At 39.2% G+C, this 11,300-nt stretch overlaps 1 pseudogene; it reads left to right on the top strand.

Annotated features, from left to right (window-relative positions):
- The first annotated feature begins 219 nt into the window (after positions 1-219).
- Positions 220-10,973, top strand: LOC114491959 (annotated as a pseudogene).
- Positions 10,974-11,300: the final 327 nt, after the last annotated feature.

Here is an 11,300-nt window from a genome sequence, read left to right as displayed (position 1 = left end):
AGTTAAATTTAAATTTTAGGTAAACAATGAATAATCTTTGAGCATAAGTAGGTACCAAATACTACAATAGAACATAATTATGCTGCAAATGATGAACTTTTATTTGTAGTTCAAATTTAACTGGGTGGTTACATCTTTGGTTCTCCATGGTTAGGCTTCCAATTTAGAATGGCTCCTGTGACCTGTTCCTCATGCCTGCTTCACCTTCAGACTCCCATGATGTCTGGGATTCCTATAGAGGAGAGTGGGTTGGAGCCCCTGGGGCTGGGTAAGAAATAGGAAGACCAGGTATTATTCTGGAGTTCAAAGGAAGAAAAATAATGTTGGACTGTGGGATCCACTCTGGCCTAGAAAGAATGGCTGCTCTTCTTCCATCCACTTAATTGACCCATCTGAGACTGACCTCCTTCTAGTCACTTCCATTTGGATCTCTGTGACACTCTACCCAGGTTTCTACAGAAGACAAGTTTCAAAGGAAGAATATTTATGGCTCATGCTACAAAAGCTATTTATAGGTGGCTTCTTTTGGATTATGCCAAAGTCAGCAATATATCAGCAGATGACATACTGTATACTGAGACAGATTTGGAAGAGAGCAGGGACTAAACTGAAACCGTCAGTTTTGTTACCACTTCACTTTTGTTGCCATGTTCTAGGAGCTGCTATGTTCACGACTGAGATTGTAGGCGTGAAGCTTTTGTATACAGGTGATTTCTCAAGACAAAAAGATAGACACTTAATAGAAGCTGAAATTCCTACTATTAAACTGATATTTTTATCATTGAGTCTATTCATTTATATCCATGAGAAGCATGAAGAGCGAGAAGCAAGATTTTGTAATACAATTCACAATATAAACAGAGGGGGCAGAGGTCTCATTCTTATCTTTGCTCTTGGAAGGGCACAGGAGCTGCTCTTGATTTTAGATGAGTACTGGCAGAATCACCCAGAACTCTACAATATTTCAATGAATTATTTTTGGCTAAATAGTATATGGCTGTGGACCAGACATACATAAATGCCATGAATGACAAAATCCACAAACAGGTCAACATCAGACACATTAGTAACCTTAAGAGCATGGATCCTTTCGATGAAATTGGTCCCAGCATTACAATGGCCTCCCCAGCCAGGGTGCAAAGTGGCTTGTCCAGAGGGCTCTTCGAAAGCTGGTTCACTGATAAGAGGAATGGCATCATTATGGCAGGGTATTGTGTAGAAAGGATACTTGCCAAACATATCATGTCTGAACCCAAAGAGATCATTACCATGCCTGGACTGAAGCTACCACTGAAAATGTCTGTTGATTAAATTTTTTCCTCTGCTCACACAGATTGCCAGCAAACCAGTCAACCTATTACTTTTTTAATTTGAAAATATATTTTATTGATTATGCTGTTACAGGTGTCCTATTTCCCCCCTTCATTCCCCACCACTCTGAACACCCTCTCCCACCCACATTGCCCCCCCTTTAGTTCATGTCCATGTGTCATAAGTTCTTTAGCTTCTACATTTGTCATACTATTCTTGCCTTCCCCTGTCTATTTTCTACCTACCATCTATGTTACTTATTCTCTGTACCTTTCCCCCTCTCTCCTCCTCCTACTTCCCTGTTGCTAACCCTCCTTGTGATCTCCATTTTTGTGGTTCTGTTCCTATTTTAGTTGTTTGCTTAGTTTGTTTTTGTTTTTGTTTTAGGTGTGGTTGTTAATAACTGTGAGTTTGCTGTCACTTTACTGTTTTTATCTTCTCTTTCTTAGATAAGTCCCTTTCACATTTCATAGGATAAGGGCTTGGTGATGATGAACTCCTTTAACTTGACCTTATCTGAGAAGCACTTTATCTGCCCTTCCATTCTAAATGAAAGCTTTGCTGAATAGAGCAATCTGGGATGTAGGTCCTTGCCTTTCATGACTTGGAATACTTCTTTCCAGGCCCTTCTTGCCTGCAAGATCTCTTTTGAGAAGTTAGCTGACAGTCTGATGGGAACTCCTTTGTAGGCGGCTGTCTCCTTTTCTCTTGCTGCTTCTAGGATTTTCGCCTTCATTTTAATCTTGGGTGATGTAATTATGATGTGCCTTGGTGTGTTCCTCCTTGGGTCCAACTTCTTTGGGACTCTCTGAGCTTCCTGGACTTCCTGGAAGTATATTTCCTTTGCCAGATTGGGGAAGTTCTCCTTTATTATTTGTTCAAATAACTTTTCTACTTGTTGCTCTTCCTTTTCCCCTTCTGGTACCCCTATAATTTAGATGTTGGAACATTTAAAGATGTCCTGGAGGTTCCTAAACCTCTCCTTATTTTTTTTGAGTTCTCATTTCTTCATTCTTTTCTGTTTGATTGTTTCTTTCTTCCTTCTGGTCCACTGCATTGATTTGAGTCCCAGTTTTCTTCCTGTCACTATTGCTTCCCTGTGCACTTTCCTTCATTTCACTTAGCATAGCCATCATTTTTTTCATCCAATTTATGGCCAAATTCAACCAATTCTGTGAGCATCCTGATCACCAGTGTGTTGAAATGTGCATCTGATAGGTTGGCCATCTCTTTATCACTTAATTGTATTTGTTCTGGACCTTTGATCTGTTCATTCATTTGGGCCATTTTTTTTTGTCTTGTTGCACCTGTTACATAGTGAGGGGCTGAGCCTTAGGTGTTCACCAGGTTGGGGCAACCAAGTCACTGGGTTGTGACGCTGTTTGTGGGGGAGGGGTCTGAGAGGGAACAGTGACACTTGCTCTACTCTCTGTCGGATTTCAGTCACTTCCGCCACTTCCCCCAAGCAAATTGGGCCCTTCTGGTGCTGATTCCCACGTGGGTGGGCTTGTGTACATTCTAGGACACTGTGGGTCTCTCCAAGGAACTCTCCTGTGAGGCTGGGAGTTTTTCCTGGCACCTCAACCACCACAGGTGTTTTCACTGTTTTGAGATTTTATTTACTGGTGCTGGGACCCTGGGTTGTGTGGTCTGTCTCACTCCCCAGTTTTGCCTGGTTTATCTTCGTGCAGATGTGGGACCGCCCTGTCAGCTAGCTGCCTTGTGCACAGTCCCTCGCTTTACAATCGCCTCCTTGCTGGGTCTGCCTGTTGCTGTCCTGCACCTGTGGGCCACCTGCTGCTGTCTTGCATGCCCAGGGTTTGTTAGCTGCTGCCTTGCTCACTGGGTGTCACTGCTTTTTTTATTGTGACCCCTCTCTGCCTGGCTACCCAGCCCTGCCCCTCCTACCTGTCTGGATGAATGTGTATACTTTAACTCCTTCATTGTCAGACTTCCATACAGTTCAATTTTCTGTCAGTCCTGGTTGTTATTTTGTTTTTAAATTGGTGTTGTTCTTATTTTGGTTGTGCAAGGAGACACTGTGTATCTACCTATGCCTCCATCTTGGCTGGAAGTCCCAGTAAATCTATTCTTGCTTTGAAATCTCCTCATATGATTTTAGTCTACAGAGAACAGAATGAAATGGCCAGACTGAACGCAGCCCTGATTGGAGAATATGAAGATAATGACGTAGTTCACACAGAGGTTCATAATACTCGGAATACAGATTTTGAACTTCAGAGGAGAAAAATTAGCCAAGATCATGACTTTTTAGCAGACAAAAAACCAGAACAAGGCCAGAAGGTCTCAGGAAAACTTGTTAAAAGAAACTTTCATTATCACATACTTTCTCCTTGTGATCTCTCCAATTATATGGACTTGGCTATCAGTGCTGTGAAGCAGACCAAAATCATTCTGTGTACCAGTCCTTTTACTTTGCTGTACCAGTTACAAAAATCAAGAGGTTGTATAGAATTAGAAATTCAAGAAAAACCTGCTTTGAAAGTGTTCAAACATATTACTGTAATACAGGAACCAGGAATGGTGGTGATAGAATGGTTAGCAAACCCTTCCAATGATATGTATGCAGATACAGTAACAACCGTGATGTTAGAAATTCAGTCAAACCTCAAAATAAGGAAAGGTGTGGTCCAAAGGTCTCTAAAAAATTAGAAATGCATGTTTGTAGCAGGAGGTGAGAGATAATGCTCCAGGATATATTTGGAGAAGACTGTGTAAGTGTAAAATATGGTTCTATTCTTAGTGTTACAGTGGATGGAAAACTGATAGTATAAACCTGGAGACTCAAACTGTAGAGTGTGAGAAAAGAAGTGAAGATGACGAATCTCTCCAATAAATGATGAAAGTGGCTGCACAGACACTGTATGAGGCCCTCACACCACTCTGTCTGTACTGTAACTTTTTGTAACGCTTGAATTTACTTCTGTTACTAAAATGAAGTACGTTAGTCTCTTTGTGGTAGCCTATTTACTTTTGAGATGAAATGGCTTTTATCCCAAGAGTTTGAATACCATTAAATTACTAACTTGTCCATTACTTCAGAACTGCTAAATAAACTGTTATTTTAGAATTTATTGATTCCATTTCTAGGCATGTATGCTGCTCCCAATAACACCTTAAAATTCTGCTCATAGCAACTGAGAAAAATTTTAACCAAGTGTCCTGCATTTTAATTATCTCAATCTGGAAATTCTAACCTTTATATTCACTCTTTTCTGATACAGTATTTAGCTTTGTTCTTTCTTTTATAGATACTTTTTCTCATAAATGGTAATTTATCAATGTTTTTTGTCTCAGTAATGTTAAATTGTGTATAGAGTATTAACAATTTAGAATTTTATGAGATGAGGAAAATTTATGAAATGCAAATAAAAGGCTAACTAAATCCAAGTTTCAGTTGTATAATGGCACTTTTCACTTTTCAGATAAACTTGGCACTAATCTGATGATAGTTGTGCAGCAGTTAGTAATGAACATAATGGGGAATAAATAATCATCCAGGGGCAATATGAATTCTTGCCAAACATGATGGTTTTGATATGGTAAGAGCATAAACCCAATATAACATAAATTTTCTAAGTTTTGCATTTATATTATTTTCTCTGCTAGTGTAATTCATGCATTTTGGGGGTATATTAATAATATGATTATTAACATTTCCATATTTAAGAATCTCTGTTATTATTTTTATTATTCAAATGGTACCAAAAATTTAGCCTGAACTCAATAAGTCTAAAGGCAAAATTGCCATTATATTAAGAAGTTTTAGGGTCATCGTTATTCTGAAACCAATATGTTATAAACTAGTATTTTTAAGTAGAGGAACTGTAGCCTTTTACTTGCTGGAGATACTTGTCTGCAGCTGTGAGATAAACACCCACTTCTGTAATTCTTGGTGGCTGCACAAACTTTATACCAGGATCTAATTCTTGAAATTGAGACCTGTGTTTTCCTTTGCCTACTTTAGTTTTGTAAATTGTTGCAATCCACAGCTCCTTAAAATTAGAGCAAATCTCCAGAATTCCTGACAGGAAAATTAAATTATATTCTTTGAGCCCATAAATAGTTCAAACAAGACAATTTCATTGTCCTAAAGGCAGCTGTGGTTGTAAGGCTTATGCGGCCATTGTAAATAAGGTGACATCAAAGATCACTAAATTAGCACCTAAGTATTTGTTTTAGAAAATATGTATTAAAGACCAATGTTAGGTTCTCTATATCCAGAACTTTATAGTCTAGTGGGGGTGATGGCCATACACAGAAAAGACAAAAACACTGATAAGTAGGTGCTAGCAATTTTTAAATGTTCATGTGGGCGTAGTTAACAATGCTTAGAAACATCAGCGAGGGTTGCACAGGGTGTGAGTTGGGCAAAAAAACCACTGACTGACAGAGAAGCAGAAATTTGCCAAACTGGACTGCAGGGTTTTGGGGGAATAGAGGCAAAACAAGTTTTCCTGGCAGGTGGAAGAGCAAATGCCAAAGCATGGAAGCTTGAACTTACAGAGTACATTTGTGAAATTGTAAATTAGCCAACGTATAGACTGCGTAAAAGAGTGATAGGCAAGAAAATTGAAAAGGCTGTTCTATGCCATGCAAAGACAGAAATGATAGGCGAGGAACCTGGATGAGGTTTGAGCTGGAACGTAACACAGTAATATCTGCAGTTTAGACTGAAGCTGGCGGGTTTGTCAAAACCGTAAGGGAGTGGGAGAGTGGGAGGGGCCTAGTGCAAAACTTGGAGGTTATTTTATATTTTAATAAATCCAACAAATCCTGGCCAAATTGGTGGTAATAAAAAATAATGCCCATAGTAATAAAAAATAGAATTCAATTTCTTCAGATGTGCCTCTTTGTGATCACACTGTGCTAGATAGTGCTTTACCTTTGTTTTGGTTTTTTTTTGAGATATAACTCACATACAACATTATATAAAATTAAGCTTTAGCTTTTTAGTATGTATAATTTCACTAATCTTTGCATCAACCCTGTGACTCACAATTATTATTATTGTCACCATTTGCAGATGAGAAAACTTAGGTTTGGAAAAGTTAATAAACTTGCCTAGGTCACACAGCTTCTTTAGTCCAAGCAATGTGATTGCAGAGCCTGAACTCCTGACTAATATATATGCAGCTAGTTCCTCACTTGACTGTTGTCTCCCAAGGTGTCCCATGCCTATCTGCCTACGGGTGCACATGGGATCCTTAAAGTCAATATCCCAAAAACATGTTCTTTTCCCTGCCTGCTGCACAAGACCCTTACATTGCACTTGGTTATTTTTGGCCATCCCCGGAGATTATCTCATGTGAAATCTGGAACTACCTCCTCATGTTCTCTCTGGGAATCCATCCATAGGTCACAATGCCCCAAACGTGTATGTATCACAGTTCAAGTTCTTGCTGGAACCACTATCTCATTATTACATACCAACTCCCAGGGGAAACTTGCTCACCTTTGAATGAATATTCTGGCCTGCTGGCTAAAGCTATTGTGTTTTACATATGTAGCTACATTAAGATGTAGTTATTAGTTTATAGATTTAAAAAATAGAATTAAAATAACTCTCTCTTCATATTCCTTCTGTTGCTTTCCTATCTTCCCACCACCTTGAAAGAAGAAAAAGTCCCACTTAAATCATTGCAGGAGGTATTAGGAAGAATTATAGGGTATTTTTTACTAACTTGGAAATTTAAATCTTAAAAAGAGGCTCAGAATAAGTTACTATTTTTTACAAGTCTTAGACCTAAGAGCAGAAATGCATTTTGAATTACTGTCACACTTCTGGTCTCAGTCCAAACATTATTTCATCAGAAGAAACTTTACTTTGGCCAATACTTTAGGTTTTAGGTCTCATCTTTCCTTTATAGAACCTATCTGCCTAAAATTATATAACCAATTGTCTAGTATATGGTTCCATACTTATTTGTTCTGATCAAATAGTAACTTTCTAAGGACAAGAACATTTTTTTTGTTTCAGACACAATTGTCCCATCAGTCCTGAATACAGTGCATTACTCTGGCAGATTCTCCATAAATATTTATTGCACACAGGGAAGAATGAGTGAGCAAACAAACTGATAAGAGTGGTTTCTAGCCCTTGTACACTGTAGGTGTTTGATGGGTAGGAGAGATGATCACCTGCAGCATACCATTTCAGAAGAAGGGTGTTACACTCTGAAAGATATGGGCTACATCAGGTGTGAGTATGGATCAAGACAGAATGTCCCATGATAACTAACCTGAAACATGGCTTAAATCGATGTTTCAGTATTTTCGAAGTTCCTTGGATCAATAGCAGCATCAGAGAAGGGGATTTCTTTGTGTTGGAAGGAAGCCTTTATTAATGTGCTTTTTTGCTTAATTGTTTCTATCAGACAGTTTCAACAAGTTCTGTACCAATTGCTTGCTTGTGAGTGATTTGTAGAAAGAAGGCTTGCACCTTATCCTTAGCGATAACTCCAAATAGCTTTGTAATACCCAGACTCTCACAGTGCCTAAAGAGCACAGTCCAGACTTCATAGCTCCACCATGTGAAAATCCTTTAAATAACTGCATGTGATTTAAATATTATTTCTGGCATATCTGATGACTTCTATCTCTGCTCAGAATCACCAATAGCCTTATTTGACATAACTGCGGATTTGAAAAGCAGAATCTGTAAGAACCCTGGGAATGATAAGTTCTATCAAAAGGAATTTGAAATTCCCCATTCTTTTTGGACTGGAAATCAAACTTTTTGAACTGAATCCTAGAAAACAGTATTGAGGGCCTACTCTGTGTCTGGGCTCTGGGCTGTCTAAAGATGAGTTGACGGTTTCTAACATCAATGTTATTACAATGTGTACATTTCACATTGAAATGTACCTTCTGCAATATTTACTCTTCCGTTCCATGATAGCTCTATGTTGTCCTGGTGCAACATCTGATGCCTAAGAAGTCGTGAAGCACTTGGCATACTTGGCAAGAGACCTAAAATAATATCAGGAACTAATTTGTCTAAGGTTTACTAAAAGGTCAAAAGGAAAACTAGGAAGAGAACAAATTACATCTTTACTAGTATGTCATCATCACAATTCATTGTGCATGAAAAGTGTTTCTTTCGATTCATCAGGCTTCAGCCACACACACACACACACACACACCCTCCTTTATTTCAGACATCTATAAGAATGATGCTGAGTCTTTTCATTTCATGGGGTATTAGTCCTTCCAGAGGGAGTGGGCAGAGTCACTGCAAAGAAGTGAAACCAAAATCAATCAGTTTGGTTGCTCACTTATCTTTTGCCTAATGAATGTTCTCCCCCTTACCCTAATTTCACCATCCATCTTTTTTCCATGAAGGAATGGAGATTATAGTTAACTACCTGGGTCAAAACTCTATTTTTTTCATGCCTCCCTTCTCCTCTGAAAGACACAGCAGAGGTGAAGGATTTTATTCAAAGAACACAACCGTTGGCTCACTAAAATTATGGTACAAGCAGAGCTTCTCAGAGTCAGTGGAAGGAAACATTGCTGACAGCACACTGACATTGGAAACAGTAGCTCCAGAGTTGCAACTACCCCTGGTTTTGTTGTGTTGGATCAAGAGGAAACATGATGTTGATTTTGTTTGTAAGAAAAGTCGCCTTTGACTCTGCTGGGATCCCTCCAAGAGCTGAGATAGAACGAAAGCACTAAAGGAAGTGACAGTGATGAGTACAGCCTCAGCTGGCACAACTTCAAAACATTTCCGAGGATAGTGTTCCAAAGAGATATTGCAGTGTGGCTCCAGTAAGTGCTGTACAAATAGAGTTAGTGCTGCTCTACAGAGGTGGGATAAGTCGGAGGAATAGAAAATGAACAAAAGCAATACCAACAACAAAACCCTCTGGTAAATAAGTTATTGCATGACACAGCTAAACTACAGAATTGTGAGCCAGCAAAATCTTCCCAATATGAAAAATCATTTCTGGAAGGGATCACAGAGGCCGGCAGATGGCTAGTTAGCCTTCTCTGGACATGTGTCTGCTGAACGAGGGCTCCCTTCATTGTGAGGCAGCCAATCTGATTCTTGAACTATTTTTAATTAGTAAATAATTTTTCTTTTCATTGAAAAAACCTTCCCTTTCCATGTCTTTTTAATGGGCCCTAATTCCGTTCTTTGGAGCAACAGGTCACCCAGCCACCGGGCACTAGCCCTTGACGTTTCAAACCCTGTCAGCATGTCTCTCCTTAGCCTTCTCTTTGCCAAGATAAATGCCATCGACTTCGTCTTTCTCATATCACATTGTTTTGCTCTCTCTGCAAAGGTAGTTTTCAGAAAGTGGGCAGATGTGATTTTACAATATATGATAAACATTCCTGAAGAGGGGTACTGTACTTTAATTATGTTAGCCTAAGTTTTCACTATTTAAAAAAATTATTGTCAGAATTGTAGACAACGTGGAGCTTAGAGTCCAATAATCTTCAGTCTTTGTTCACATAAACTATATACAAAATAGAAGCCTAGCAGAAAATGCCTGAAGTCGATGTTTTAAAACTAAAGGGAAGCTCTTACATTTATTTCTGTTAAATTTCATTTTTCTCATTTCTGTTGGGAAGATTTTAATTTTTTATTTTTTATCCTCACCTGAGGACATGCTTATTGATTTTAGAGAGAAAGGAAAGGAGAGAGAGAGAGAGAGAGAGAGAGGGAGAGAAACATTGATTGGCTGCCTCCTGCATGCGCCCTAACCGGAAACGGAACCTGCAACCTAGGTATGTGTCCTGACCAGAAATCAAACCAGTGACTTTTTGGTTTATGGGATGATGCTCCAACCAACTGAGCCATAGTGGCCAGGGCCTGTAGGGGAGATTTTGAATTTTGATTGTTGAAGAACTGAAGCAAAAATAATCTGCCATTTATTTACTCCTTTCTATGTGCTAGATGCTTTAAGGATCAAACAAATTAATGTAAGGTTCACAAGCAAACAAAGAGGTATAATAACACATCTGACAAGTAGAAGCACACTTGTGCATTCTGGTTACCCAGAGAAAGGAGTCTGTGAAATTTCTAAAACAAGCTAATAATGATATTTGAATTGAGTCCTAAAATCCAACTAGGAGTTTTCGGGAAGACAAGGGATTGAGACTATTGTAACAGGTGCTCCAGTATTGCAAATGTCCATATGTGAATGAGAAGGGTCAAGATAAATAAACACTGCAAAGTTTTTATTGGCGTTAACAAGTGAATTGGTAGATTTAAAAGTGGTTTCATGGGAGTGGTGGTTGCAAAAGCCAGTTTTTAATGTTAAATCTGACCAGCAAGTAAGGAAAATTGAAAATTCTCTGGAAGAGTTTGGTTACAAGGCAGATTGCACTAAGGGGAGAGGGTGGCGTTTTAAGATGGGAGCAACCTCAGTGAGTTTATGTGCTGATGGCAGAGAGCCAGAGAGGACGGTGGGGCATACAGGGGTTAGAAGATACATTTGATAAAGCAAGCGTCATTAGCTTTTGCTGGAGTGATCACACATCACCCCAAGTTGACTTATTGGGTTAACTGGTTTCTTATTTCTCACAAATCTGTGGGTGGGCTGGGCAGTTCTTTTTTAAATTCTCACCCAAGTGTATGATTTTATTGATTTTAGAAAGAGAAGAAGGGAGAAAGGGAGAAACATTGATTGCTTGCCTACCATAGGTGCCCCGATTGGTGATTGAACCCACAATCTAGATATGTGCCCTGACTGGGAATTGAACCCACAATCTTTTGGTATATGGGGCGATGCACCAACAAATTAAGCTTCCCTGCCCGGGCTGGTAGGACAGTTCGTTTGGTCTGGCCTGGCTCAGATGATCTCTGAGGTCAGCTGGTGGCTTCCCTGAACTGCATGATTCAGGCTGGCCTTTTAGATCTGTCACTTGGCTCAGTATCAGCTGGGGCACTGACTAGGCTGTGTACTTTTTTTTCATCCTCTTGTAGGGTAGCCTGAGATTATTCACGTAATGTG

The sequence above is a fragment of the Phyllostomus discolor genome, chromosome 1 (genome assembly GCF_004126475.2).
Source record: "Phyllostomus discolor isolate MPI-MPIP mPhyDis1 chromosome 1, mPhyDis1.pri.v3, whole genome shotgun sequence".
NCBI lineage: Eukaryota > Metazoa > Chordata > Mammalia > Chiroptera > Phyllostomidae > Phyllostomus > Phyllostomus discolor.
Note: the sequence above shows the minus strand (reverse complement) of the source record. Positions and strands in the feature narration are given on the sequence as shown.